At 55.2% G+C, this 24648-nt stretch overlaps 1 protein-coding gene and 1 pseudogene across 1 annotated transcript in view; one reads left to right on the forward strand and one right to left on the reverse strand.

The window, feature by feature from the left end:
- The window catches only part of LOC127030046 (syntaxin-binding protein 2-like), a 32860-nt pseudogene extending 12460 nt beyond the window's left edge, over positions 1-20400 (forward strand).
- LOC127058928 (maestro heat-like repeat-containing protein family member 2B) overlaps positions 1-24648 on the reverse strand; it is an 852871-nt gene that overhangs the window by 164363 nt on the left and 663860 nt on the right. The gene's annotated exons all lie outside the window — the stretch shown is intronic.

The raw sequence follows: 24648 nt of genomic DNA on the forward strand, positions 1-24648 counted from the left end.
ATGGCTATTTTTATGACCTTCATTACTGTGATATCTGTGCACCTCATAATCATAGAATCATAGAACAGGAAGGGACCTCCAGAGGTCATATAGTCCAGTCGCCTGAACTCAAGGCAGGGCTAAGTATTATCTAGACCATCCCTGACATGTGTTTGTCCAACCTGCTCTTAAAAATCCTCAATGATGGAGATTCCAGAACAGCCGTAGGCAATTTATTCCAGTGCTTAACCACTCTGACAGGAAGTTTTTCCTAATGTCCAACCTAAACCGCCCTGGCTGCAATTTAAGCCGATTGCTTCTTGTCCTCTCCTCAGAGGTTAAGAAGAGCAATTCTTCTCCCTGCTCCTTGCAACAATGTTTTATGTACTTGAAAACTGTTATCATGTCCCCTCTCAGTCTTCTCTTCTCCAGACTAAACAAACCCATGTTTTTTTCAATCTTCGCTCATAGGTCATGTTTTCTAGAGCTTGAATCATTTTTTTGCTCTTCTCTGGACTTTCTGCGCAATCTTTAACAGATTTATCCTCACAAGTCCCCTCAGAGGTAGAGACGTGCTAATATCCCCATTTTACAAATAGCCTCTCTGTGCATGAGTTCCCTAAGGCCCAGCTCTTCAAAGGTATTTAGGTACTTACCTCCCATTAAAATCAATTGTACTTAGGTGCTTATTTACCTTTGAGGATCTGAGCCTTAAGTGGCTTACCCAAGGTCTGTGATGGATCAGGGAACCTGGGTCTCCCAAGTCCTATGCTAGCACCTTAACCACTGCAACCTCGTTTCTCTTTTATGTTTCATCCTAATCTGTGACTCTCCATACTTTCATTGGCTGTCGTTAATGTAATATTCTTCTAAACAAGATTGTAGTAGCGCAGTGCACTGAAGTAATTGCCACTTCTTTTTTTAACACACAGTCTGCGCTGATGATTTCTACAGGTGCCATGTCACTCTTCTCATCGAATGAAATGTTGCGCAGATTGATGAAAGGGCAACAGATATGTTAATTTACAATACTTGGCTATGAAGGGCTAGGTTGTGTCTTTATACCTCAGTCCTGAGTAGATACATAGAGCTGAAACACCCCTATGGGAGCTCAGCAAGGGATTTCACCATGGGGAGAGACAATCCATCTATGAACTTCCAGATAAACCTGCTACCCCTAGTCCTGTGCTTAGCCTGCTCTAGTTCTTCTTCTCTTTCTTTGAGGAGATTTATCTTCCTGGGGTGTGCACAGAGGGATCAGTCTCTGTGGTCCCTCAAATGCAGTGACTATGGCTGGCCATTTGGCAGGGCTTCGTTGGGGAAAGGTTTTGTGCCTCCACCAGCATCAGCACCAGCACAAGGGCAAGTTGCAATCTGGTCTTAAGCAAAGCTGTTAATTGGACAAACTTGTGTTCAGTTACTGGTAATAGTTGAAGGCCTGATCCTGCAAATGCACATGTGAGGAACTTTACTCCTGTGAGTAGTCCCACTGAAAGTCAGTGGATCCACTCACGCATGGTACTAAGCAAACTGTCCCTAGGCTTTAGTCACTATAATGTCCTAAGTGGGCCCTAAGCCTGAGCCTTCCAGAAAGTCACTCTCGGCCTTAGTGGCGAAAGGACTAGCTCTTCTGTCTTTAGAACAAGAGGTCACCAAATTAATAGGTAGCAGGTTTAAAACAAACAAAAGGAAGTTCTTCTTCACACAGTCAATCTGTGGAGCTCTTAGCCATGGGATGTTGTGAAGGTGAAGACTAAAGAAAGGAGAGAATAGAATAAGGACAGTGCACTTCAAAAAAAGCAGATGTCAACAAACTCAGAATGTGTAGGGAAGAAAATGGGGTGGGAGGAAATCTTAAGAGAAGTAGGAGTTCAGGAGAGCTGAGAGTTTCTCAGGGAGACAGTATTAAAGGCAGAATGGCAAACTATCCTGATGCACACAACGCACAGTCAACCTGTGGAACTCTTTGCCAGAGGATGTTGTGAAGGCCAAGGCTATAACAGGGTTCAGAAAAGAACTAGATAAATTCCTGGAGGATAGGTCCATCAATGGCTATTAGCCAGGATGGGGAGGGATGGTGTCCCTACCCTCTGTTTGCCAGAAGCTGGGAATGGGCAACAGGGGATGGATCACTTGATGATTACCTGTTCTGTTCATTCCCTCTGAAGGACCTGGCATTGGCCACTGTTGGAAGACAGGATACTGGGCTACATGGCCCTTTGGTCTGACCCAGTATGGTCATTCTTATGTTCTTTTCTCTGGCATAGCCCTGGCCTACATTTAAAATTTAGTTCAAGTTAGATCTCTTAGAGGTGTGAATTTTTCACACCACATAGCACTGTAATTAAGCCAACCTAGACCCTGGTGTAGACACGGCTAGGTCGACAGAGGAATTCTTCCAGTAAAGTAGCTGCCACCACACTGGGAGGAGGTTTACTAGAGTGATGGAAAGCCCCCTTCCATTGATGTAGAAAGTGTCTACACTATGGTGCTGCAGCAGGACTCACTGATTCCAGACCTCTGTGTTGTAGTTTGCTTCAGCTGTTAGTGGCTGAAGCTGGGGCTGAAGGCAGAACTGGGGGCCTCCCTCTGTGACTGTGGCTGGAGCCAGAGCTAGAACCGGGACCCTTCACTCCCCTGACCTACAATTGCACGTGACTTTGCAACCAGAATCCTGTGCCTCTATCCTGCTTCAGCTGGGGGCTGGAGCTGGAGCCCTGTGCCCCTGGCCCTGCGTCTTCTGCTGGAGGCTGGAGCTGTGGCCATGAGTCCTTGCCCTGTGGCTTGTGGTGCAGGCTGCAGCAGGGGCCAAACAACCCCTCTTGCAGCTTCCTAGGGCTCCCTTTCATGGCTCTGTGCCCCCATGGCTGTCGTGTCCTCTCCCTCCCTCCTGCTCCCCCACACTCGCCCAATGTGTCCTGATATTTCACTCTTGCAATCTGGTCACCCTAGTGTTAATGCTTGTCTTCTGGCAACACCGTGATCCGCTGTGAGGGCTGCGTTACTTCAGAAGCCCAACCCACGGCTGAATCTCCAGCTCAGGCTGCAGTGGATGGGGCCTCTGGCTAAATCCAGGTCACAGACCTGGGGTTTAAAAGACCCTTGGAAAGTGGATTCTGTTCTGATGTTCCATGGTTGCTCCCAGAACTGGGACAGAGCAAAAGTGGCCCACAGCTCAGGACGGCCAGTGGTGCTAATAACCCTTAGCTCTTCTCTTAGCTTCTCCTCAGTAAATCTCACCATTAGGAGGGCCTGACACGTGACTTTTGAATACTTGGGGTGGGCCATACTGTCCCGGTTCAGGAGGAGTCTCTGAACAGGAATAGCAGGGGCTGCAGGTCAGGAGTGAGGGGCACTGACGGAGTTGGTGGGGGACAGACCAGGGCTGGCATAGCAGAGGGCTGCGGAGAGGAGTGACAGGCACTGACGGAGCTGGGAGTGGGTGAGAGCCCGGGGCTGGGGTAGCAGGGAGGCTTGCCTGCACATTCCACCCCAGGGCAGCTGTGCCACGGTACCGCTGTAGTGAAGACGCTTCTGTCTGCATGGTTAAGCCACATCCGTGAGAGGTGGTAGCTATACTCCCATCGACATAGCACTGGCTACACCAGGGGCTAGGTCGGTCTAACTGCATCACTTGGGGGGGCAGGATATGTGGATTTTTCACACTCCTGAAGGACGTAGTTATCCCAGTATAAGGCTGTAGTGTAGACCTGACCTAATGAACCTATCCTGCCCAAGTGAAAAGCTGTGATCTGTACAGCCAGCCCCGCCTGTGGAGCGGTCCCACTGAGGAGCAAAGAGGTGGATTTTACCCCTGTATCAGAGCCCGAGACTGGCATGCTGCATCCAGCTCTGGGGTGCACATTTTAAAAAGACCGTGGGCAGCTTGGAGATAGTGCAGGAAGGAGCCACAGAACTGATCCAAGAACTGGAGCAAAGGCCAGCTGGGGAGAGGCCTAGAGCTCAGCCTCCTTAGCGCCTCGGGAAGGAGAAGGGACTTAATTTCAGTGTCTGAGTCTTTTCCAGGGGAGAACAATGCCGGGTGCCAAGGAGCTTTTCAATGCAGTGGGGATGGCAGAGCAAGAACCACTGGCTGGAAGTTAGAGCCAGACCAGATCAGACTGGAAATCAGGCACCAATTTTGCAGTGGGAGGGTGATTGCTGCCCCCTGGCGAGGGGTGGATTCACCATCTCGGGGGGTTTCAGAGCCAGCCTTTGTGGAAGAGGCTTTAGCCAAAGGCAGGTAATTGGCTAAGTGCAGGGAGACCTGGGGAAGTTCTCTGGCCTGTCAAACAGGACATGGGCCTGGATGATTTGATGGTTCCGTCTGGCCTTATACTCACTCTCTCCTGTCTCTTCTTTTCGCTGCCAGTTGTTGCATTTTTAACATCCCAATTCCAGATTAGCTGCAGGCAAGGAAGGAAGAAGGTGGATTCTCTGGTTCCATTCCCAGCAATTGAGTTAATTCGGTTTCAGGTCCGGATTTGGAAGGACTCATTCAACGGCGCTGGCTAAAGAGGCTTCTCCTAAGTGGCACATGGCTGCGTCACATGGAGAACTTTTGGTTTGGCTGTGGGGAAAGTTTAATGGCTTGTCAGAGTTTGATGGCAGTGTGGTCTAAGAGTCAGGACTCCTGGGTTCTCCCCTTGCCTCTGGCAGGGGAGTGAAGTCTAGTGGTTAGAGCTGGGAATGAAGTCTGTGGGAGGGGAGCATTCTCTAATGCAGCAATTCTCAAACTGTGGGGCAGGCCTCTCAAGGGAGGCATGAGGACGTGTCATGGGAGGTGTGAGCTGTGTGCTTTTTAAGAGCACTGGCTGTCTGCCCCAAGTGGGAGGGGCTCATGCAGCAGGGCTGTGCACTCCTGGGAGGCGGGAATAAAGGGGACAGCCAGAGCCCCACCACTAGACTCGTGCTCTCCATCTCCCTGTCTCAATCCCTGTCTGTGGAGGCGGTGGGGCTCCAGCTATCGGCCCTAGGGTGGCAGCAGAAATGCAGAAGTAAGGGTGACATTGGGGTGCTAAGTCTGCTGTGAAAAGTGATATTGATGAATATCATTTTTTCACATTGCTGTTCTTATTTCTGTGCAGTCGCTGCTCTACGCTGTGCCTTCAGAGCGGGGCTGGGTGGGTGGTATATGTACTTGAGGGGTACCATGACACCTCTAGCAAATAATGTACAGTGCCAAGCACAGTGTGTCCCTGGGCTATGACTCGGGGTCCTAGATAGGATTATAAGCCTGGATAAGGGAGCTGCTGAAGGGTCTAACTAGTAGGATTGGATCTTTCCTGTACAGGGCTAAATGGCTGCAAATATAAAATAGCAGCAGGAAAGTTAAGAGCAACAAGCAGGAGGGGAGCGGTGAGATGCAGGGGGCCGATCCAGGTGGCAGCAGCTGCAGGGAAGGAGGCTCTTGTCTTGTGCCCGCTGGGAAGGGAGTAGAGAGACACGAGGGTGTCTTTGACCCAGCCTCTGAACTCCCAGGGGGCCCCAGCAGGGCCTGGAGAGGCTGCTCGCTGTGAGCTGGAGCAGAGGAGACCAGCGCTTTTGTGCAGTCTCAGGCCTTGGGGATGCTCTAGCTGTGTTGGAGGTAGAGCAACTCAGATAGCACCGCCCCTTGTTGATCATGTGATGAGAAGGCCCCGCCCCATGCCCTGGCAAGGAGAGGGGTGGGAACAGGTGTGTGTTAGCAGGTGCCTAGCGAAACTGACACAGGCTGGGAGCGGCCCCAGATTCTCCTGTGACAGCCCCGTCTGTGTGTCTGGCGTCCCTCATATTGTCCTCCAGCAGGCCCAGGCAGGGAGTTGCGGCTCCTGATTCTGCAGCCAGGCCTGCGTTTCTTGCTTCACCTGATTCAGGTGCAGAGAGACACAACCCCAAGTAAAGAATGAAACTAGTTGGTGAATGCAGTTCAGCCTTCCTGGGGTCTGGTCAATGCGATGGCCACAGGCTCTTTGGACAAGAATCTAATTTGGCTTTGACATCAGTAGAATTTGGGGAGGCGGTTTCACCAGAGAGAACTGCATTTAAGGGCTGCAGGTAACACCACTATCAGCTGGTGTGTGACCACTGCTCACTATAAGCCATGCCCTACGGGACCAGCCAGAATCCGGTGCTGGATAGGGGCAAAACAAACAGATGGTTTATGGTAGCACCCAGGAGCCCCAGTCATGGACCAAGGCCCCATTTGCAAGGCATTGTAGATTATTCATTAGGTGTATTATGGTAGTGCCCAGGAGCACCAGTCATGGGCCAGGACCCCATTGTGCTGGGTGCTGTACATTATTTATTAAGTGTATTATGGTAGCAGCCAGTAGTGCCAGTCATGGGTCAGGGTACCATTGTGCTGGGCACAACAAAAAGATGGTACTTGGCCCGAAGAGCTGACGATCTTATTGCTTAGCTTGGCTGTGTAAGGGGCCCAGGAGACAGGCCCGGCAGTTCCCTGAGCGTGGCATGCCTTGGAGGGGTTCTATGTGCAGGACTCAGGAGACAAAGTCTTTGTCGTATTGTCGTCCCCCACACACAGTAGGGGGTCCCTGGATCCCCTCCATTCAAGAGGTGCTGGACAGGATTGATTCTCTTGCTGCAGGGGGCCAGATCCTTAGTTCAGCTGCACTCGTATCCGGCCTGGCAGAAGGGAAGGGTGATCAGAACCATGGCCCATCTAGCCCACCACCCCGCCACGATTGCTGACTCGGGGCTTTGCTAGGAGCATATCGCTAGCTGGCCTGAAAACAGCCTCTGAGCCACTTCCCCGAAGGGTCCTTCCACCAGCCAGTGGGTCCTGGCTCAGGGCACAGCCATCCTGTCCGAGCCTCACCACTAATCGCCGTCTCTTTCCCTCGCAGAGATCCTCAGCGTTGTCTTTTGCAGCATGAAGAAGAAAAGAGAATGGAAGGTAAGCCAGCCAGGCCTGCTGCCCTGGTGTCCCCCTGGGGATATGCTGTATCCATATTGTGCTCCTCCCTCTCCAGTCTCTTGGGATTCGTTAGGAACCTGAGGTTTTCCAGGCTGGATCAGATCCCTGCTCTGTCTAGCCCATCATCCATCCCCAGCTAGGCTTGGGTATGTCTGCCTTCCCGCTGCGCTGGATCAGATCCAGCTTGTCCAGCCAGCCCCATGTCTCCCCCCACCCACACCAGATCAGACCACTGGGTGCAGCGAGCCAGCCTGGGTGGGAGGAGGAACAGGAGAGCGCCAAGCATGGGGGCAGTATGCACCATTGGGCAGGCAGGTTGTTGAGCCCTTGGCATGGACTAGGCTAGGGTGTGTGGAGCAGTGGGCTAGGCCGGTGCGGCAGAGGGAGCACAGGGGACTAGCTTTCCCAGTGGCTGGATCTGGTGCAGCGGGATGCTGGGTTGCACAGAGCAATGGGTTCATTCGGCATGGCAGGAAGGCGGTTGAGATGTTGGGCCGATGGCCTACAGGACTTTCCTAGGGGAACACGGAGACTCCCCTTGTTCCATTTCTCTGTGCCCTGCTCCTGTTTCTGTCCGAGGGCTGGGGAGCGGGTATGTGGTGGATCAGAGCAGAGCACTGGGAGCTAGGACTCCTGGGTTCTGTCCTTGCCTCTTGCACTCACCCTGTCACCTGGGGGAAGAGGCTGATCTCCTCCATCTAGGAGGATGGAAACATTCCGAATGGCCGGGTGTCCCAGGTTTGTCTCCGTCTCCTACATCTTGTACCAGCCACTCTGCTCGGAGCTGCTCTCCTTGTCGCTCCTCATGCAGTCCTTAGCACTGTCAGCTCAGCCAAGTGCAGGCTTGGTAACGGCCCTGCCGCTCTACTGTAGAAGGGCTGGGCCGGGAGCCGTCGGCTCTGCTGTTAGCAGTCGCTCTGCTCCCTTGGCTGTGCCGTGGACGATGATGGTGGGCGGCTGGGCTCCGGTCACTGACCAGCTCCCCTCTTGCTACCCCAGGTGCTGACCATGGACCACCCGAGCACGCGCATCCTCTCGTCATGCTGCAAGATGTCTGACATCGTGGACGAAGGCATCACGCGTTAGTGGTCCCTCCCTCCCATCTGCTCCCCCCACCAGGGCTCTCCTCTCCCTTGGACATACCTCACAGTTGGGGAGTTGACTTGTCTACATTCATGTATGCATCTAGTTTCCCCCCTTTGCAGCCCCCTAGATGCCCTCCTTGCTATTGGTACCTTCCCAGCCAGGTCCAGTTCCCTTAGCCTGGCGCTTTCAGCCCCTGGAACCTCTTCAGCGCTTTTCTCAGACTCTCATTAACTCCTCGCTGCTTCTCCCCCACTCTGCGGCCAGGGTCCTGGCTGGGGAGGGGGGATACTGGCTCCCTGTTCCAGGGTGGAGGAGCCCTGGCGTTGAGGGGCACAGAGCTGAGCCAGGAGTCTAGCGGGGTGCCCCTAGCACAGTACAGAGGGACCTTCCCTCCCTGCTCTGTACTGTCACAGCCCATGGCCTCACATCAACCTGGCTGCTGCATTATAGCCTGTGGAACCCCCCAGCCTGTGGCCAGCGAACATCCCTGTTCCCCTTGGCGTTCCCTTCCCTCTATCTCCATGGAGAGCGGCTGGGGTGGGTGGCTAGGACACACTGACCCACACCCAGTGTCTGCTCTCTCCTAGTTGTGGAAGATATTGATAAGTGCCGGGAGCCAATCCCCAGCCTGGAGGCCATCTACCTGCTCAGCCTTGTGGAGAAGGTAGGAGCTCGGGCCTGGGGCAGGTGGATGGGGAGCAGGGGAGAGCCCGGGGCAGCTCCTAGTGCTGCCTGGAGGTGGCGCTGTCCGGGGGGATGCACAGCATGATGTCAGGATGGGAATGGGGCAGTAGGGGCTCCCCAGGAGGCTGCTTCCTTGGAGCTGGGCTTCGTGTTCTTTGCCACGTGAAGCACAGACTGTCCCCCAGACCTCTCCGCAGTGCAGTCCCATGGGGGTTGGATGGGAAGGTGCAGCAGGCGGAGAGAGACGACCTCAGCTGAGACTGAAAGCAAAGGAGAATCGCTGAGGCAGGGGCTGTGGGGGAGGAGGCTCCTGCATCTGCAACAGGGAGGCGAGTGGAGGGAGACCAGGGGCAGGGGGTGCTGGCAGAGCAGGGTGAAGCCCAGAACCCACAGGGGCTGCATGTGGAGGGAGCGCTGTAGGAGAGGACTGTGATCTGGGGCTTGGGGCAGGGCAGCCAGGTTCTCACCTGTCACAGTGGCCGGTTGCAGAGTCCAATCAGATTCCGAACACCCTGCCTGGCTAGCTGGTGTGGCGAAGCTGCAGGTGCCCAGTGTGGTGCCCGGGGAGGGAGTAGGCCCTGATGGCAGCTGCCTGGGATTGCTGCTCGTCCGGCTGTTCTCTGGGAACTGCTCAGAGCCCACTTAGTTCAGCAGCAAGGCCAATGCCAGGTCCCGTCTGTGGCCCAGCACGGACACTTGTGTGCCAGCGAGAGACGTGGCTGGGCCCTGAGACTGTCCCGGGCACATGGGCACATGCCCTGCTCCAGGTGGAGAGGGAGCCCAGAGACAGGGGAGTGAAAACCAGCCCACCTCCTGATGGCATCATGCTGGGCCCTGAGACCCCAGGGGCTGGGCATGGGCTGGGCCCTTCGGGCAGCAGGGAGGGGGCTCGGCTGGTGCTTACAACTCCCCTCCCTCCTTTGCAGTCGGTGCAGGCTCTGATCAGTGACTTCCAGGGCACCCCCACCTTCAACTACAAGGCAGCTCACGTCTTCTTCATCAGCCATGAGTATTCGGGGGGCAGCGGATCCCCCAGCTGGGAGCCTGGCCAGTGACACAATGGGGGTGGGAGGGTCTCTGTCTGCCAGCAGGCCAGTGCCCCAGCAGACCAGACCGAATGACCCCACCTATCCCTTCCCCCCCTTCTTCCCCACGGGCCTGCCTCCAGCCAACATGGCTCACGGCGTGCGCCCAGAAAGGCAGCCTCTGGCTACCATTCCCAGCATGCATTGCTCCATCAGTCCCAACTGGGGTGGGTGGATGGGACACCACCAGAATACCCAGTGTGTCAGGGTCACATCTGCTTCGCCCCATTACAGCGGCAGGGGGATCCCAAGTCCCCGTTCCTCCTTGTGCATCATTCGGAGTTGTACAGTCCGGTCACTTCCCCCTGTGGAGAGGCTGAGGGCAGGGTGTGAGACTGGGGCTAGATAGGAGAGATTGTGCCCCCCTCCCCTTCTTGCTGCTGATGCTGCAGAAGGCGAGAACCCAGTGTGACTCTGGTTAGTTGGGGCTGGACTCATTGTTGACTCCTGTGTGTCCCCGCTGGCTTGCCCAGGTTCCCCACAGGTGTGCAGCACTAGGCCCCTGCTGTGCCTGTCCTGGCCCTGTCTGTGGGGACTGGTGCTGTGCTGGGGGTCCTGAGCCCTGTGCCTGTCACCCCCACCCAGTGCCTTTGCCTTGCAGCCTGTCCTGAGCCTCTGTTCAAGGAGCTGAGGAAGTCACGGATCACCAAGGCCATCAAAACACTCAAGGAGATCACCATGGCCTTCCTGCCCTACGAGAGCCAGGTGAGGGGTGGCTGGGCTTTGGAGGAACCGGGCCGCGGGGTGGACGGTGACATACGACACCCCCTCCTTGTGTCGTCAGTGGATTTCCTCCCTCGCACCCCTGAGGGGAGGACTGTGTTGTCAGTCTCAAACCCATTGATGGGGAAACTGAGGCACAGAGCAACATGAGCCTGGTCTACACACAAAAGCTTTGTTGGTATGGGTTTGTTACGGGGACATGAGAGAAAAAATCCCCCCTGTAACTGCAGCTGGGGTGGCAGAGCCCCTGGGTAGATGCCATTATGCTGGCAAAGCAGTCCTTTCGCCACTGTAGCTTATTTCATCTGGGGTACCAGTGCCAGCTGTGCCAGGAAAAGCTCTGGCTGCTATAAGCTGAGTGTCCGTCAGGAGGCTTTGCTGGCTCCCCCGTCCCATTGCAGCAGCAAACCCTTCATGGGCCGTGTAGATGAGCAGACTCACCCTTGTGGTGCCTCCTGCTGCTTGTCCTGAGGAGTTCAGTCCGCTACAGGCCGATATCATTTTATTAGTGTCCAAGTACTTTTGCCCCAATGGCTCATTCTGTTTGGCCAGTGAAATAAGCGACAGCAGCAGGCGTGCATTGATGCCGGATTTGCCCATGGCTACACTGGGGCTTTCACCAGACTAGAAGCGTGGCCAAGCTCCCTCCCCAACATTGACTTCTCCAGGGCAGAGTACACCCCTGAGGGCACCCGGGACTCTGCAGCTCAGCAAGGACCTGAAGCCGGGGAGTCTTCATCCCAGGCTGGTGCATGAATCTCTGGGCCGCGGTCCCTCTACCGCAACAGGAGTGGCTCTGGCAAAGGGCTGTCCCTCACTAGGGGCTCTCTATGGCTCCGCCAGGCTGGCCTGGTCCAACAGCGCATCATGGGGGCATGGTATGGAGCACAGCTGGCCTGGCTGCCAGCAGTTGGCTCCAGGGTCTGATCTCTGCTCCCCTTGCCCCCCAGGTGTACTCCCTGGACGGGCCACAGACCTTCCACAAATGGTTCAGCCCCTACAGCTCCTTGGAAAAGAACAAGCAGCTGGAGATGATGGCAGAGCAGATTGCCACATGGTGTGAAACCCTGGAGGAGTATCCAGCCATCTGCTACCGGAAGTGGTGTGCCCGGGGGGAGGGGTACCCATCCATCCACTACAGGAAGTGAGTGTGCCGGGGGAAGGGGTGTAACGAGGTGGGAATGTTCTTAATGTTTTCTTTGAATACTGCGTGGGTGCCTGGTACCCAGCAGGGAGAGGGGAGTATTGACCTGGGAAGGTTGCAGGGGAGTTTTGCTGGGTCTGCATTGGGGATGGGAGACTTTCCTTGAGGCCAGATACCTGAACATAAATATATCAGAGGGATTAATATTAGGGAGGGAGTGGAATTATTTAAGCTTAATACCAATGTGGACACAAGAATAAATGGGTATAAACTGGACACTAGGAAGCTTAGGCTTGGAATTAGACGAAGGTTTCTAACCATTAGAGGCGTGAAGTTCTGGAACAGCCTTCCAGGGGGAGTAGTGGGGGCAAAAGACATATCTGGCTTTAAGAGTAGGCTTGATAAGTTTATGGAGGGGATGATATGATGGGCTAGCCTAATTCTGGCAATTAATTTGGCAACTGATCTTTGATTATCAGCAGGTAAGTATGCCCAGTGGTCTGTGATGAGATGTTAGATGGGATGAGATCTGAGTTACTACAGAGAATTCTTTCCTGGGTGCTGGCTGAGTCTTGCTCACATGCTCAGGGTTTAACTGATGGCCATATTTGGAGTCGGGAAGGAATTTTCCTCCAGGGCAGATTGGAAGAGGCCCTGGAGGTTTTTCGCCTTCCTCTGCAGCATGGGGCACGGGTCACGGGTCACTTGCTGGAGGATTCTCTGCAGCTTGAGGTCTTCAAACCACAATTTGAGGACTTTAATAACTCAGACATACGTTAGGGGTTTGTTATAGAAGTGGATGGGTGAGATTCTGTGGCTTGCATTGTGCAGGAGGTCAGACTAGATAATCATAATGGTCCCTTCTGACCTTAAAGTCTGTGAGAAACAGAAGGGGGGTTGGAACAAGGTGACACCTTTGCCTGGGAAACTGGACAAAGGCTGGGGGAGGAGCCGGGGGAGGCTGGGTGAGATGGCTGGAGGGAGTTTCAATTTGGAGCTGGCTGGAAAGTGGAGGGGAGCCTAGCCGGAGCTCTGGCGTCCTTGGCGCCCCCAAGATGGATCTAACTAAAGGGGGTCCTGTTGTCTGCATTGGCAAGACCTGTCTTGGACTGTGTTCCTGTCATCTAAGTAAACCTTCTGTTTTACTGGCTGGCTGAGAGTCATGGTGAGTCACAGGAAGTCGGGGGTGCAGGGCCTTGTCTCCCCCACATTGTGACAAGAGGCACCCAGCCATCTGCTTCAGGAAGTGAGTGTGCCCGGGGGAAGGGGTATCCAGCTATCCCCTATAGGAAATGAGTGTGCCGAGAGGGAGAAGGGTACCTGGTCATCTCTTATAGGAAGTGCGTGTGCCCCTGGGGTGGAGCTGTTTCTGACCCATAGCGTTTGTCTTTGCTGCAGGGACCATGAAGATAACTTCCACCTGGCACACGCTGTGCTGGCCAAACTCAAGGCATTCAAGGTATACAAACCCAACATAGGAGAGGTGAGCGAGCTCTGCCGGTCACGTCCTCACCATGTGTCATAAACAGATAGTTAAGGGTTAATGCCTCTTTTACCTGTAAAGGGTTAAGAAGTTCACCTAGCCTAGCTGACACCTGAGCAGAGGAACCAATGGGGGAACAAACTGTTTCAAAAGGAAGGAGGGAAGTTTCTTTTGTTTAGTCAGTTTCAGCCGGAGTGTAAAAGATCAAGGAACCAGCTTCTTATCAGAGTAGTAAGTTTTAGAAAAGAATAAATAGGTTTATGTTTATTTTATTTTGTAACTTGTCTTTGTGCAATTAGAGGAATAATCAAATTTGGGTGATATTCTGTGTATTAAGGTTTTTGCCCAGAGGAACTTCCTGTGATTTAAATCTGTTGTCTGTGAGGTCAGCTGTATGTGGTCTCCCAGAGGTTTTTTTCTTTTACCTTTCTTTTCTTTAATTACAAGCCTTCTTTTTAAGAACCTGATTGATTTTTTCTCCTGTTTTTTAGATCCAAGGGAATTGGATCTGGACTCACCAGGGATTGGTGGGGGGGGAAAGGGAGGGGGAAGGAGTAATTCTTCCTTGTTTTTTAGATCCAAGGGAATTGGATCTGGACTCAGCAGGGAATTGGTGGAGGAGTCTCTCAAGGCTACCCAGGGAAGGAAGGTTTTGCAGGGGGAAAGAAAGAGTTTTCCAGATGACTCAGACATCTGGATGGTGGCAGCAAAACCAGATCTAAACTGGTAATTAAGCATAGAAGTGTTCGTGCAGATCCCCACATCTGTACCCTAAAGTTCAGAGTAGGGGTGAAATGGGGGAGCATGTGAGAAGTAGAAGGAAGGAGGAGTGATTTTAAACCTGCTCGGAGATCCTGGCGGGGGAAGGGGTTGGGTCTAGACCACCTTGGAGGTCCTGAGGAGTTGGCAGAACAATAGCATTCCCTGTGTGGGGACTACGGGCCCCAGCCCTTCTCTAACACTGGTCGTGGGCAGATCTCAAAGTGATCTACAAAGGCCAGTGTCCTTATCCCATCTGTACAGATGGGGAAACCGAGGCACCGCCTGGGGAAGTGTGTGCCCAGCACAATCTCTCTGTTTATAAACAGGGCAGTTCGGTCACAGAACTAAGCTTCGCGCACAGAGCCTCTTCCAACCCTGGACTCTCCTGTCTGTGTATGCTCCTATACCCATCCCCATGGGATCGGAACCTCACTAATGAATTCAGCCTCCCAGGGGAGGCAGGGTGGCCTGTGTTACAGATGGGAAACTCAGGCATGCAGGGAGTCTGTCAGAGCAGGAACTAGAACCCAGATCTCCTAAGCCTTAGCCACAGCTCCTGCCATCCCCGTCCCATTCCCAGTAGAGGGGAGCTGCAAATCCACCCTGCCCTGGATTCTTGCACGGGATACCCAGTGGTTCCTGTCCCCCTAGGAGAAGCAAAGTGATGTAAAATCCAGGGCCTGCCCAGATCTCTCCATCCTGTTGCTTCTGCTCTTGCTTCCAGCCTTTGCCAAGCTGCTGGGAGACTGTGCACCTGTGACCAGTTGGGAATGTTTGTAATATCTTTTATGAAGCTGATGCGTGCCTCAGTTTCCCCTATATGTTGCATGGCTTCTCAGGCAGGAGGCTGGGGTGGAAGGGCTGTCAAGGAAGGGAATTATACCCAGATCAGCCTGGGGGCTGGAAAGACCGTGCCGACTCCAACGGCTCCTGGCTGGATGCTCCCAGCAGGGAATCGGAGCAGGGCCCCCAGCTCGAGAAACACAGAGTTGGGAAGGTTTGAGCTGAAGGATAAAGTGAGGGAACCTGGGAGCTCTCGCCTGAGAACTGACCAAGGTCAGACTGAGGCCTGGTCTACACAAGGCAATTGGGTCAGTGTAACTGCGTCACTCGGGGGCATGAGAAAGGCGGCGTCACAAACGATGCAGCTGCAGTGGTTTACATGTAGACACAGTGGTGAGCTGGTGCCGGTTTGTGGGAACCGGTTGTAAAAGGGCTTCTAAATGTAATAACTGGTAAGTTTAAGTGACCCAGGAGCGTATCTGGGGGAGAGCAGGGGGAGCAGCCGCTCCCTGTCATCACATTATCCAAAAGTGGCGTCTTAGGCGCTGACCCTGTGAGTGCTCCAGCTCCCCACCCCAGCCCCAGCTCACCTCCGCTCCGCCCCACTTCTCCGCCCCCTACCCCCGCTTCTCGTGAATCAGCTGTTCACCGCGGGAAGCCTGGGAGGGCTCAGAAGCAAGCAACGACTTGGTGCTCAGGCCCAGGGAGGCAGAGGTGCAGCGTAGGTGAGCTGGGGCAGAGGGGTCGCCCGCGCCGCAGCAGGTAACCCTGGGGGGGGAGCGCAGGGGAACCACTCCTTGCCCCAGCTCACCTCCGCACCGCCTTCGTCTCCCTGCGAGCTCGGCCTGACCCGGTGGTCCAGTCGAACGGCATGGCTGTAGCGCCGCCAGCCACCTCCAGGCAGCGCGGTAAGGGGGCAGGGAGTGGAGGGAGGTTGGATAGAGGGCAGGGGAGCTCGGGCGGGTGGTCGGGGGTGGATATGGGTCGAGGCAGTCAGAGGGCAGGGAACGGGTTTGAATGAGGGCAAGGGTCCTGGGGGAGCAGTCAGGAAGGGGGGGGGCAGTCAGGGGACAGAGAAGCAGGGTGGGTGGGGCAGGGGTCCCGGTGGAGGGTGTCAAGGAATGCGGGGGATGGATGGGGCAGGAGTCCCAGTGGGAGAAGGCAGGCCACGACCCCCTTGTGAGATGAGGAGGGAACCGGTTGTTAAGATTTTGGCAGCTCATCAGTGTGTAGACAGGCCCTGAGTGAGAGACCCGGAGCCTGAAAACAGGTTTTGCTGCAGCTCGGCCGGGCTCTGAGCTGACCAGAACGGCCTCTTGCTTTAACCTTCAGTGGGCTGGGCTGCCGGGGCTGGGGTCCAGGTGCCTAAGAAACCCGACTGTTCTGACAATGCTGGGGGAGTGGCCCTGTCACCTGGGCCGAGGGGCGTCGGGCCCTGCGGAGTGGACGGGTCTGTACCATGGTCTGTCTCAGCTGGACTCGCTGGGCAGGGCTCCCGCGGTGAAGCCCAGCGGTTCAGTCTCAGGAGGTGGGGAGGCCGTGTGGCCTGTCCTGCAGGAAGAGAGAGACCTGTTGGGGTCTGGCACAGCAAAGGGCTTCCTCCCAGAGACTTCCCCAGCTGGGGTCCTGGCACCGACCCTGTGGATCCACGAGCGTCTTTCCCATCCACCGAGGCAGTGTGGCCTAGTGGATAGAGCCCTGGACTGGGCCGGGAGATGAGGATTCTATTCCCAGCTGGGTGACCTTGGGCAAGTCACCTCGCCTATTTGTGCCCCTTCTGGGAGCACTGGCTGCCATGACGCAGACGCGCTGTAACTCTGTAACACCCTGGGCCCAGACGCTCTACCATGGCTTTGGGAGGGCCTGAGCCATGCGAACCCCACTGACACCAGCAGCAGGCACACAGCTCTCCCAGCAGCAAGGGGACCTGGGAGTCAGGGCAGTGGGAGCTGCTGCCACTTGGAGCTCTGATGGTCCAGGGGGGCAGGCACCTCCCAGGGAATCCAGGACAGTGAGGGGACAGGGCTCTCTCCTAGGAGCTCCTGAAGCTGTTGGGGGCTGAAGACACATCCCTGAGATGGGGAAGTGTGGGGCCTGATTTGCCCTGTGTCCCTGGGGGACGAGGGGGGACATTAACCCTGCTTTCCCCACCATGCCCCTGTCCTTCCCCTGAGTGGCAGCAGGAGTCACTCTGTCCTCTTCTCTCCCTGGTTCAGGAACCAACGAGGACGAGGAGGAGGAGGAGGAATGGGTGGACATGGCTACAGAGGAGGCTGCTCTCAATATCATCCAAAAGTAGCACCAGGGCAGAGAAAAGGTACAAACCTTCACTAACTGGGCTGGGACCGAGACTGTCTTCGCCTTCCCAGCACCCGACCCCCTGCAGAGGGTCTTGCCCTGATGAACCACCACCCCTAATGGGGACCTTTCTCCTGCATGCTCTGGGCCCCCCCAAGATGGGGGTGTTTGTCTCCTCCCCTCACAGGCACTATCCCAGATACTGACTCTGCTTGTGTAGGAGTCGTGGGTGATTTGGACAATGGGCAGGTTCCCACTATCCTCCAGGGAGGCCTGAGCCCTGCAGCTGATGTGGATGGGGAAGGGAGGTCCCGGGCTAAGAGGCTCTCTCTCCCCTAATCCCTCTCCTGGTAGGTGCAGAATAAGGCCCAGCAGCTCATGTTCCTTCACGCCATCCACCCCACATGTCTCGCTGCACAGCAGAAAAGGCAGGACACACTGGAGCCGCACTGCTGCCCTTCTATGAAATGAACTGGTTGAGTCTGCTCCAGTTCTCTTGTCTGTAATCAGGAGGCTAAAATGAATGAGGGATGGTCTTATGATTACAACATGGCCAGGGCTGGCTCCAGCTTTTCTGCTGCCCCAATCCGCAAAAAAAGAAAAGGGGGGAAAAAAAGAGCGGCGGCACTTCAGGAGTAACTTATTGCTAATATGGGGAAGTCTCTGGGAGGAAGAGGCCATACTAGTCAGCCCAGAGTCCGGCCGAGCTGCAGCGCAACCTGTTTTCAGACTCCGGGTCTGTCACTCAGGGCCTGTCTACACACTGATGAGCTGCCAAAATCTTAACAACTGGTTCCCTTCTCATCCCACAAGGGGGTCATTTTACATCACTTTGCTTCTCCTCCGGGACAGAAGCCACTGGGTTTCCCCTTTGAGAATCCAGGGCAGGGTGGGTTTGCAGCTCCCCTCTGCTGAGGGTGGGATGGGGGCAGCAGGAGCTGGGTCAGGGCTGACTTGTGGCTAAGGCTCAGGAGAGCAGACGGGAGGGAGGGCTACTCATGTACACTATGTACCGACAGAATTTCCATGATGTGGTGACATTATAAATGTTTGGGGTTTAGATGTTTTCCGTGACAAACTGTTCCATTCAAAAGGACCTACCATTAAATGCCATCATCACAAAGAGTGCCAGACACATAGAATTTAATGTTACAATTCCTGCTAAAGGTTTGGACAGACCAGCAATTCTCACCTCCAGCTCTTCACAGGTCAGCCAGTTGCAGGTCACATGGCAATAAAAGGGAACTATTTGATCACAGAATCGCAGTGCACCCATTCTAGGGAATGGGCACTTCTCCCAGTTAGTGAAATATACCTTTAATGCCCTTGGGCATTCTTCCAGAACTGCCTGGACGGAGAGAAGACAGTCAATGTCTAAAGGACATATTAGCAAGTCACCTCGCCTATTTGTGCCTCGGTTCCCCCATCTGTAAAATGGGGATAATGATACCAGTCTCGGCCGGGGGGGCCCCTCTGGGATAGCTGCCTGTCATGGCACAGACGCTCTCTAACTCACAGCTGGCAGCACAGGCCTGCCTCCAGAGGGGAACTTGGCACACACCTGGCTGCCCAAACCATCTACGCGGAAGGAATTGACAGCATGCTTGTTAACCACCGGAGCTACTTGCTGCAGCAGAGCTGGCTCCAGCCTGCAGCCCCTGGCACTGCTCAGGCACTCAACCATCATGGGAGGATGACTCCCCGAACCCCACCCTGGAAAGGGGGCCCCAGGCTGCTCCCCCAGGGACTGTCAATCATTCAGTGAGGAGCCATCCCAGTCCCTCCCCGTAATGGGGCCTGGCTTGGCCACCAGGTCCGAGGTTCTTGCTGCTTGGCCCCTGCTGACCTGTCCTCCACCCCCCAAGACATCATTGAGGACAAACTGGACAAGAAGTTGTGGCCCTTTGTGTCGGACCTGGTCCTTGCCACCAGTTCCCAGGCTCCTGTCAGGTAAGGCTGAGCCTGGCTGGGCTGTGGGGAGCACAGTCCTGACGCGCCCCCCACCCAGGGTATAGGAGCCTCTGTACCTAGGAGTGTGTGGCCAGGACCCTGCCCTCTATGGGGGAGGGGATGCCTAAGAGCCTGGAGCCCTGGATCCGTCTCACCATGTTTCCTGCCCCCCAGCAGTCCCTCAGCACACCAGGGCCCAGGAGGAGGGAAGGGACTGGCTGAGTTTTAGACAGCACCCCCAGCCCAGGGCAGGTGCCATCCTCCCCTACTCCCTCTTGCCTGCTTTGGGTCTCCTGTCCCACTGCGTTGGGCAGGGCCTGCCCCCCAGCCTCCTCCAGGCATGGTGGGAAGTTTATCGGTTCAAGGGGCCCCGACCGGCTCCTTGCCCCTGTCCGGCGGCCGCCCAGCCTGGGACAAGTCTCGCCCCTGCAGTCCCTCTCCGCTGCATGTCTCCGGCGTCTCGGAGACACTGGTGGCCACCGTACGGAGCTGCGGGATGTGCTGCCGCCTGCAGCGCACCCCTGTTCCAGGGGCTCGATTGGCTGAGCTGCCTGCAGCGCAGGACCCAGGTGCTTCAGACCCGGGCGGAGGTAAGCAGGAGGGAGGCGCTGGCATGGGGCAGGATGGTCCTGTCCTGTGCGGCACTCAGCCATGTCCCAGGCCCTATGGGGAGGTGAGGATGGGCGCGGGGACGACTGGGCTTTGTGCCAGCCCTGCCATGGGCTCCCCACTGGCACATCCGAGCTAGCTTGGGGGATGTCTCTTGGCTTGGGGGCTGGGCCGCAGAGAGGGCTGGTGGTGAAGTTTCAGGCCACCAGGGCCCATTGGATTGTGCAGTGTGAGCCAGGCCAGGACCCCTCCGCCAGAGCAGGGGGTGACGGGTCTCTCTCTCCTTTGCCCCAGGGCCCCGACAAAGCCCGCTCTCAGCTGCTGATTGTGGATCGGAGCTTCGACCTGGTGTCTCCACTGCTGCACGAGCTCACCTACCAGGCCATGGCCTACGACCTGCTCAGCCTCGAGAACGACACCTACAAGTAGGGGCTGGCTGCCAGCAGGGGGCGCCCCGCACTCCTCCTCAGGCGGGCTGGGGGGGGATGTGACCCAGGCACCTGCACCGCTCTGCAGCCCCCATGCTCGGGGGAGGGGTGCCGCAGCCTGACCCTGTCTCCCCTCCCCCACAGGTACAAGACAACAGGGACCAGCAACTCGCAGGAGAAAGAGGCGCTGCTGGACGAAGACAACAAACTGGGTGCAGCTATGCCACATGCACATCGCTGACATCTCCAAGTGAGCACACTCAGCTCTGCCCCTGACATGCCCATGTGTGCCCCGCGCATACCCTAGATTATGCTCCCACGCGTGGCTGTGCTGCTGTGGCTGGCCCCAGGTGAGGCCTCTACCCTCTAGGGGACACTGTGCGCTGGAAGGGGCCGGGATCTCACCACTGCCTCCCTCCAGGCCAACACCAAGGACCTATCCCAGATGCTGAAGAAGATGCCCCAGTACCAGAAAGAGCTGAACAAGGTAATGGGGCTGGAGCTGTTAGTGGGCGGGGAGCAGGGCATTCAATAGGGCTGATGGGGGAGCAGGGTGCTCTGTGGGGCTGGTGAGGGACAGTAGGGACTCTCTGGGGGGCAGGACACTCTGGGGCACTCCGCTTTACTGCCTGATGAGAGCTGCTGACCTGTACCGTTGGGCAGAGCCATTTTCCCCCCAGGAGCTGTGTGGCACCATGGGCAGCAGCCTGCCCATCAGTGCCCAGAGCTGCCCCATTAGCCCCAGCAATGGCAGCCCTTGGGTAACGCCTGCGCCTTAGAATCATAGAATCATAGACTATCAGGGTTGGAAGGGATCTCAGGAGGTCATCTAGTCCAACCCCCTGCTCAAAGCAGGACCAATCCCCAACTAAATCATCCCAGCCAGGGCTTTGTCAAGCCTGACCTTAAAAACCTCTAAGGAAGGAGATTCCACCACCTCCCTAGGTAACCCATTCCAGTGCTTCATCACCCTCCTAGTGAAAATTTTTTTCCTAATATCCAACCTAAACCTCCTCCACTGCAACTTGAGACCATTACTCCTTGTTCTGTCATCTGCTACCACTGAGAACAGTCTAGATCCATCCTCTTTGGAACCCCCTTTCCGGTAGTTGAAAGCAGCTATCAAATCTCCCCTCATTCTTCTCTTCTGCAGACTAAACAATCCCAGTTCCCTCAGCCTCTCCTCATAGGTCCTGTGCTCCAGCTCCCTAATCATTTTTGTTGCCCTCTGCTGGACTCTTTCCAATTTTTCCACATCCTTCTTGCAGTGTGGGGCCCAAAACTGGACACAGTACTCCAGCTGAGGCCTCACCAATGTCGAATAGAGGGGAATGATCACGTCCCTCAATCTGCTGGCTGTACCCCTACTTATACAGCCTAAAATGCCGTTAGCCTTCTTGGCAACAGGGGCACACTATTGACTCATATCCAGCTTCTCATCCACTGTAACCCCTAGGTCCTTTTCTGCAGAACTGCTTCCTAGCCATTCGGTCTCTAGTCTGTAACAGTGAATGGGATTCTTCCATCCTAAGTGCAGGACTCTGCACTTGTCCTTGTTGAACCTCATCAGGTTTCTTTTGGCCCATTCCTCTAATTTGTCTAAGTCTTTCTGTTGCCTATCCCTACCCTCCAGCATGTCTACCATTCCTCCCAGTTTAGTGTCATCTGCAAACATGCTGAGAATGCAATCCACGCCATCCTCCAGGTCATTAATGAAGATATTGAACAAAACTGGCCCCAGGACCGACCCTCGGGGCACTCTGCTTAAAACTAGCTGCCAACTAGACATGGAGCCATTGATCACTACCCGTTGAGCCCGATGATCTAGCCAGCTTTCTATCCATCTTATAGTCCATTCATCCAGCCCATACTTCTTTAACTTGCTGGCAAGAATACTGCGGGAGACCGTATCAAAAGCTTTGCTAAAGTCAAGGAATAACACATCCACTGCTTTTCCCTCATCCGCAGAACCAGTTCTCTCCTCACAGAACGCAATTAGGTTAGTCAGGCATGACTTGCCCTTGGTGAATCCATGCTGACTGTTGCAGATCACTTTCCTCTCCTCTAAGTGCTTCAGAATTGATTCCTTGAGGACCTGCTCCATGATTTTTCCAGAGACTGAGTTGAGGCTGACCAGTAGTTCCCCGGATCCTCCTTTTTCCCTTTTCAAAAGATGGGCACTACATTAGCCTTTTTCCAGTCATCCAGGACCTCCCCCGATCGCCATCAGTTTTCAAAGACAATGGCTAATAGCTCTGGAATCACATCCGCCAACTCTTTTAGCACCCTTGGATGCAGCGCATCCAGCCCCATGGACTTGTGCTCATCCAGTTTTATTAATTAGTCCCGAACCACTTCTTTCTGCACAGAGGGCTGGTCACCTTCTCCCCATACTGTGCTGCCCAGTGCAGCAGTCTGGGAGCTGACCTTGTTTGTGTAGACAAAGCCTTGCTCCTGCAGCTCTCGGAAGAGGGCCTTAGTGGGCTTCCAAACCTGCCCATTGGAGCCACTCCTGGTGTCACTGAGCCATGTGCCAACGGAAAGCTCCTGGCCACTGGCGCAGGTACCCTGACAGCTGCTGGTCTCCAAGCCCCAGCCTCGTGGTGACTAACAGAGAAACCGTGGGCTGCTTTGGAAGCTGCTTCCTCCTCCTGATCCTCCCCTCCAGCTGCCCCGCTCCACCCCAGAGGACGGGGGCTGGAGGGCACTGACTTGGCCATGTAGATGTGGGTTGGGGCCTGGGCTGAGCCAGGTTTGGCGCAGGGATGGCCTGGCTGGGTGCACCCTGTTTGTGATCATGTGGGCCTGGCCTAGGCTAGCACCTCTTCAAGGCCCATGCCCCTGGCTGGTTCACGGGAGGGGTGGGGAGGGCAGGCGGCTGCTTCCCAGCCCAGCTGGGGGCTGCCCTGGCTGGGAGACAGGCAGAGGGAGAAAATGCAGTTCCTCTCAGCAGCACTAGGGGCAGCAGCCAGGTCAGGCACTCTCAGCCTGTGCGCCCCCTGCAGCCCAGACTCTGCATTGCAGCTCTCCTATGCCCATACCCATCGCACCCTGCCATGGCTTTCCCAGCACCTGCCAGCCTCAGAGTGCCCCAGGCTTTGCAAAATATGATCCCAACCCCGCAGAGGGTTTGGAAAATGCCCAGCAGCACCCGTGTGACATGAAACCTAAGTAACAGGCACCCAGAGTGGGAGTGACTCACATGGATTTGGGGGCAGAGCTGGGCATGGAACCCAGGAATCCTGCCTCCCAGCCACTGATCTAACCTCTGGACCCTACTCCCCTCCCAGAGCTCAGCACAGAACCCAGATGTCCTGCCTCCCAGCCCTCTCTGCTCTGTCCATACTTCTGTCCCCTCGGACCCCTGCTAATAATTGCACATGCAGCTTGCTGGGGAATGTGCTCTGGAAGAGGTCAGTCCCTTTGAGCCCAGCAGGCCCTGTTTCCCCTGCCCCCTGGGCCAGCTCCTCTCTCCCTGCTGGACAAATGAGCACTGCCAGTGCTGCATGCCTGCTGTGGATGAGGTGAGAGACCCTGGCACCTCTGATCTGCTGCAGGGGCCCAGCCCCAATCTGCTCAGCTGCAGAGCTGTCTGTCCCTGATCCCCGTGGGGAATTATCAGCCATAGTTAACAGCCATTTGGGTAATTGCTATGCTGCTGCCAGGAGAGTGGGTGGTGGATTGGAGGTGCAGAATTAAAAGGTTCCAGCAGAGACACCTGCCCAACGATGGGCTTGCCAGCTTCCACCATGGCTGCCCTTATAGCTGGGCTGCCACTGGGATTCTGTGTGCACCCCCAGCCTGTACCTTGAGCAAGGGGGACACCAGCCATATACGCTGTACCCCTCAGCCTGCCCCCCAGAAGCATGAGGGGGTCGCAGGCCTGAGACAGCCGGCCATTGCCTGGTCAGTGCCAGTCGGAAGGGTGGGTTTGGCAGACAGGCCCAGCCTCCAGTCCCTCCCTGGGCAGAGCGCAGGATGCTGCCCTGGCTCTGCCATGCTCTGCTCCAGGTGCTGGTGAGGACAGCAGGAGAGGGTTGTGTGTGTCAGCCCAAGCTGTGGGCTTGGGGGATCTGATCACTGTGCTGGCCCCAGCCCTTGGGGCTGGTGCGAATGCGGTGCTGTGACATTGCACTCTATATGATTTTATAAAAATATATAATGTAACTGGAATATGCTTCATGAAAAAGGTCTCTTGTAAAGTATCATTACAAAGCGTATAATCTACTGAGTTTGGTCATCCTATTTGTATAAATGTATCACTCTTGTGTCTGAAACTAGAAATATGAAATATCACTCTGAGGGCCTATTGTAATTATGCAATACAAATAATCACATGCTGATCTACAGAAATACTTTTGCTCCGTGGCCATCCCCACTGGTTTAAGAGATTAGTCACTGAAAATGGAACTTGACATCTGCGTTTAACTCAGTCCCCTCGTTCTTTCTGCTCAATATACACTCGGTGGTAGGTATGTCCACTTAATAAGGTTATGAAGATGGGTCTATGGGAGGGTTTGACTTCCTCTACCATGGTCTGCTATTACAAGAAGGAGGTTTGCTGGGAAGAGATGGGGTCTGTCTGTCAAGAAGGAGAAGAACATTGTCATGCACTGGCTCACCAACCTTATGAGAAGAGCTTAAAACTAAGTTCAGAGGGGGCAGGTGAAAAAAGCCACCAGGTGAAAAAAGGTAATTTTAATAGCGGACTAGAT

Source organism: Gopherus flavomarginatus, chromosome 10 (genome assembly GCF_025201925.1).
Source record: "Gopherus flavomarginatus isolate rGopFla2 chromosome 10, rGopFla2.mat.asm, whole genome shotgun sequence".
Classification (NCBI taxonomy): domain Eukaryota; kingdom Metazoa; phylum Chordata; order Testudines; family Testudinidae; genus Gopherus; species Gopherus flavomarginatus.